Source organism: Mauremys reevesii, linkage group 12 (genome assembly GCF_016161935.1).
Source record: "Mauremys reevesii isolate NIE-2019 linkage group 12, ASM1616193v1, whole genome shotgun sequence".
NCBI classification, from domain to species: Eukaryota; Metazoa; Chordata; order Testudines; family Geoemydidae; genus Mauremys; species Mauremys reevesii.
The window spans coordinates 6,772,278-6,778,485 of record NC_052634.1 but is presented as its reverse complement, the minus strand read 5'-3'; positions in this window follow the sequence as shown (position 1 = coordinate 6,778,485).

Genomic DNA, 6,208 nt, shown 5'->3' with positions numbered 1-6,208 from the left:
CCTTTTACGTATTTACTGGGGGGTCGTCGAGAATGGCTTTTCAGCAAAGGTTTGGGGGAGCTACTGCACTGGTGTGCAGGATTAAATGACACCCAGAGGGGGGCTGTGTATCAGACACTGAGAGACTCTGTTCCTTTCATGGGAGGAAGAAGGGAAACTGAGGCAGCGACATCTGCTGTTCTGTGACCTGCTGCAGGAGAATGCCCCAGAAGAGGCTGCCTTGCTATAGCTCCACTGAGGTGTCTTTCCCAAGGAGTTTGCAGGGTTCTCTCCTCCGTGGGAAGGTGGAAGACGCAGCAGAAACAGGGGAGCTCTTTCAGTTAAATAGAGTCTAGCTGAGAACTTCATTGCATGCTAGATCTTGACATGAGCTTACAAAGCCCCCGAGGTCTGCCTTGGAGGCGTGACCTTCTGGTGTTTGTGGGCATTCACTGGCTCTGCATGCTTTGCCGTGGTCATTTATGACGCACGGCCCGGCCAGCATCATGCCAGCAAAGAACTCTAGACTAGAGCGGATGGCATTTTTCAGACAAAGAGTTTATTCACCAGAAAATGCACTTTCAGCTTGAGCAAAAGGGTTTGTGACTTGGTGTGGAATGTGGTGAACCGTTTCAGCTGGGGAAAAAACCCAGAAACAGTTTTTGAAAACATTGAAATGTTTCTTTTGGCCATTTTCAAATTGTTGTGGTTTCCTTTGTTTTGAAACGATCTTTTGTTTCAAAACTTAGCTAGATTCGTTTTGAAAAAAAGAAACAAACCAGCAAAGGGCAAAACCACCCAAAACAAAACAAAAACAATTTATTTAATTTGACCCCAAACAATTGTTTTGGCTCAGCCACTCGGCTGAAAAATCAGTGATCTGCTCAGCTCTACCTTGGAGCCTTGGCTTCCAGTGCCTGGTCTTGACAAGCTCTATCCCCCGCCCCAGTGTCTGCATTACGTCCTCTAGCAGGTCAGCCATTCCAGGCACTAGAGCAGTGGTTTGGGTGTGATACATTGGCTCAGTGCCTGTGCTCACGTTTCCTTCTAGTGTCTGGCCTCACCCAAGCAACTCCGGCAGCCTGCTCCCCACTCACAGCTCAACGGAGGCCTTTGTTTCTGCAATGGAGGGAACCAGTCTTTGCTGGTGATTACGGTGTCTGTATGCAGTGGCAGTTCATTGCTCCTACCTGTTACTTTCCACGTGCTGGGGGGAGCATCTGGGGGTGTGGGTATAACCAGCTGTTCTTCCTGTATGCAAACACCCCCACCCCCATCTTGGCCTTGTGGCTCAGCTGATACACAGCAAAGCATGAGGCACTCGCAGTAGGAAGCCAATCTGAAAAAGAAGGGTCTTGGTGGGCACCCCAGATCTAGCAGAGGGGCCCATTGGATGGCCCAGCTGGGGCCAGGCACTGCAGCTGGCTCCTCGCTCCTGTCTCTCGGTGCTTTGCACAGCGGCATAAGGAGAGAGCCGGTAAGCGTCAGAGGCTAGGGCGGGGAGAGACGAGATCTGAGCAGAGGGAGAGTCGGTGAGCACAGAGATGCTGGGGAGCTGCTCCGCCCTCGTCCGGCACTGCGGAGGAGAAGGGGCTCGCACCAGCAGGCACAGTGGGATCAGAAGGGAGTGAAATGAACAGGATGGGGGGAGAGAGAGGAGGGAAGACTAGAGCCTGAAGGGCGGAAGCTATCAGAGCTCCGTGGGATCCTCCCTGCAGATAAGCTGGGTGCTGGGGAAGAAAAGGCAGGCTCCACAACAGCCAGGCAGGGCAGGTGGGAGATTTCTGCGATGGGTGACAGCGTTGCTTTGTTTCCCCTTTGCACCATATTTACCATCCAGCAAGACCCTGGGCCAGTGTTACCCAGCAGGTGGCGTGGGGCAGCCCAGCTTGAGCCAGCTGATGTCAGTGGGAGGCTGGGGGGTGGGGATTGGCCCCTGATGGGAGCCGGGCCCGTGGCACTGCAAGTCAGGCCCCCAACATCAGTGACTGCATTGGAAGCAGCTGGCCTCAGCCTCTGCACCTTGGGTAGGAGGAGCCGAGCGGGTGCAACGGCTGCTCTGGGGCAGGCAGGACCCTCGATGGGAGTGAGGGCCTCTAGTCCCACCCATGACCCCAACTGTCCCTGATGGGGCAAAAAACCCCTGGATTGCGTCAGCAGGGCTAGGATCTGGAAGCAGAGAGTCCAGTCCTGGGGCTCTCCAGGTCACCCTGGCAAGACCGAGCACTGAAATCTGGGAAACAGCAGAGGGGCTCCCCTGCGCTCGCTGGGCAGGTGCGGGGAGCTCTCCAGGGAGCTGGGCTTCTCCTCATAAAGCCCCATCTCATGTGCAGAGCTGCTGCCTCCATCTCCTCTTGGACAAGGCGGGTTTCAGTTCTCCCTTTGCGGCTCAGCAGCCGAATCAATTAAGCATTAAGGAGAATGAAGGGAGCGACCCTGCAACCACCACATGATAGACGGATATTACAGGACCGTTTGCAGTAATTATTGGACTTAGTTATTTCCCATTTGCAAACCTTGGGTCAGTGAAATGGAGCTTTTCCTGATTTATTTCCGGTCTGGTTTTGCAAATGTAGCCCCGGCCTTTGGTATGGCCCACGCGCACTCCCATTGCTAGCCTTGTCGGATAGAGCTGCGCCCTCAGAAGCCATGTGCAGGCGTGGCCGGGGCATGGCGCTGGGGATGGCAGCTTGCCACATGCCCCACAGGAGCACGTGTGGATGCTGGGCACCACAGGGGAAAGCGCCAGCCAGACTGAATTTACTCTGCTGCTGCTAAGAGCATTGAGGAACATGGTGATCAAAGATCAGCAGCTAAATATGAGGTTACAGTGTAACGCTGATGCAAAACAAGCGAACATCACTCTGGGATGTAACAGCAGGAGTCCTGTGAGACACGAGGAGTCATTCTTCGGCTCTACTCCGCGCTGATTAGGCCTCAGCTGCAGTCTTGTGTCCAGTTCTGGGCGCCACATTTCAGGAACTATGTGGGCAAATTGGAGAAAGTCCAGAGAAGAGCAACAAAAATGATGGAAGGTCTAGAAAACCTGACCTGTGAGGGAAGATTAGAAAAAAAGGGGTGTGTTTAGTCTGGAGAAGAGACGGCTGAGAGGGGACATACGTTTTCAAGTACATAAAAGGTTGTTACAAGGAGGAGGGAGAAAAATTGTTCTCTTTAATCTCTGAGGATAGGACAAGAAGCAATGGGCTTAAATTGCAGCAAGGGAGGTTTAGGTTGGACGTTAGGAAAAACTTCCCAACTGTCAGGGTGGTTAAGCACTGGAATAAATTGCCCAGGGCAGTTGTGGAATCTCCACCGTTTGAGATTTTTAAGAGCAGGTTGGACAAACACCTGTCAGGGATGGTCTAGATAATACTTAGTCCTTCCATGAGTGCAAGGGACTGGACTAGATGACCTCTCGAGGTCCCTTCCAGTCCTATGAGTCTGTGTGTGTCTGCACAGATGGGGATAAAGACCATGAGGAGTCCTGCTACCTCCTGCTCTTTCGTGCCTCCCCACGGCCCCCATAAGTTGCCCCACTTGGCACTCTGTGGTCTCTTGGCCTGGGGGGCAGGGTTCTGTGTGGGTCCCAGCTGGGGAGGCAGCTGCAGGAAGCCATGACAAGGGCCGTGTTCCTGGCAGAACCATTTGGGTGTGTCCACACACCGAGTGCACCTGGCAATTGGGTGGCTGTCCCATTCTGGTCCTCTTGGTGCTCAGCACTTATGCTGGGAGCAGAGGCGCTTGGGGAATTTCCAAAGATGAGGTGCTGCATTATGAGATGGAGCTCACAGGGCTTCCTGAGGCGGGGCAGCTACAAGGCTTCTTGGCTGTAGATGGCTTCTCTTCACCTGGACCCAAGTGATAGACCTCAGCCCGGGTGCCGGTAAAAGAAGGCTGAACATATGGGTGTGTCTGTCATGTTCAAAGCCAAGTGGCTGCACACTTGGAGAATCTGCAGGAGATATGTCAGGATGTGTCCATTTCAGGGGAGGGGTCACCCTGTCACGGCAGAGGATTTTTGATGGAGTCGGAGGAGACATAATTCTGAAGCATGAGGGGGAGATGTTTTAGGAATTTGGAGGGGGTTTGTCACTGGCAGATGAAGTGCAGTTAACTTCTTAGCATGAGTTTGGTGATATTTGGTGTGCATTTTTTTCTTCAAGCTCCAGCTCCAGGAGTCAGGGGATTGTGAGTTTCAGATTTCATTTCAAATAGATATATCTTGCCCTTGGGGTTGCAGAGAAAAGCTGAAAAATGTGACCCCCTTAAAGACTCCAAAGCCAGAGGCAAAGAAAAGAACCACCATTTCCAAAAATGCTAATAATAATATATAATCTCATGATGTTTAGGCCAACATCATGATTTGGGGGGAGTTGTGCTCGAGCTGGCGTGGGTATGTCTCGCTGAGCTGCAGTTGCCCCTCCTGGCTCCAGTATGGACATTCCCTTAGCTTCTAAACTCCTTTGGGCAGGGACTGTGATTTTGTTCTGTTTGTTTGTACAGCACCTAGCACAGTGGGGCTCTGGTCCATGACTGGGGCTCCTATGGTGGTAGTATGAGTAATAGTGGCCTCAGGCTGAGAAGATTGATTCTGTGCAGGCGGGGTGGCTCTGGGGTGGCAGTGAAATATGGATGAATGGGGCAACAAGACTGGCAGCATTGTCCTGGGGTCTGTTTAGGGGGAAATCCTGGGAGTGACTTGGGGTTTTTCACCCACAGTTGCTAGGATTCGAACAAACTGATGTGACACCCTGATACCAACCCCCTCTGATTCATTTAAGGGGTGCGTGAGATAAGGAGGGCACCATCCGCCTCTGTCTGGGGCAGGCGGACCCCCGCCCTCCATTCCCTCGCTGGACTCTGTCTGTGCCCCTGCCTGCAGGAGGCGTCGCACTGGTTTTGACTTCTGTTTGTTTTCAAGCTGGCTGAGTTAAGCTGGTGCAGAACCCCACATAGAGGCTGGGAGTCAGGCTAGTGATTCCTAATTCATTTAGGCTGCACTGAAATAAGTCTGGTTTAAACTGAAATTGGAGTGTTTTGCTCCGGTTTAGCCTGGCTGGTTTGTAATAGCTCCCTTAGTTAAACGGGCGTGACTCTGGGCAGGGCATGTGGGCATGGCTGGCCTCGGTGCTGTTTCACGGTCGCTCGTATCCCCCATCAGCGGAGCTGTCCTGCTCTTCCAGGAACTGTGCACTGGGTGTCAGCCTTGCCTTGCTGATGAACCCCTTAGTGCTGGCAGCAGTTCTCTCCTTCCCAGGCCCTGCCAGCCCCTGCCTCGTGCCCAGGTCAGGGTGAGTCAAACCCTCCAGCCCCTACGTGGAGAGCGAGAAGCTTTTCAGTTCAGAGCCACGTCCCAAACCTCCAGTTTAGGTCTCTGGCCCCGCTCCCTCCCGAGCGGAGGCTGGGAGCTTTCCGGAGCATGCCGCAGGCAACCAAGGAGTCCTTTGGCTGCCTGTGACGCTGCGCTGTGGGCTCCTTGCTCACCACCAAATGCCAGCCAGAGCCTAGAGAAATAACAGCTGAGCAAGGCAGCCGGCAGCTTTGCCACCCCTGACACTGCACATCCTCCCTGGGCCCGGGGCCCTGAGCAATAGCAGGTCATCTCCACCGCACAGATCCTTCCCGCCAGCAGCTGGTGTAAATCAGCCTCGCGCCACTGCAGTTACTAGAGCTAGGGATCAGCCCTGGGTCTGCTGTTTCCCCCCGGGGGGCTATTCTGCTGCCTCCTGGGCCTTGTGGATCCAGGTTCCCACGCCGCTGCTCCCTGCCCCAGAGCTGAGGGCTGTGGGATAGGTGCTTCAGGAATCCCACGACCTCGTTCCACCGTCACAGGGTGCTCGAACGCTGCTCGACTGCTGTATCTTACACATTGCTGACCCCTTCCTAACCCGCCAGCATAGCTTGGCACGCTTTGGTGGGGAGTAATACTCCCAAAGGGTAATACTGATCAAAGGTGTTCTAGCTTAGAAACTTGGAACATGCATGGGAGCAAGTAAGGAAAATACACACACACGGGTGTAGGCTTTGCTGTATTCAGAGAACTTCATGTTACTAATATCATCCGAACAGGCAGTTGTTTGTGGTTAGCATATCTGATGAAAAGTAGGAGGCAGGTGTGATCCTGGGTCACTTATTCTTTTTGCCTTCCTTTGGTAGCTTGTACTCAGTTGTTTGTTCTGTTAACAGGGACACCACGGGCTTTTAACATTTGTTCTGACGTAAGGAG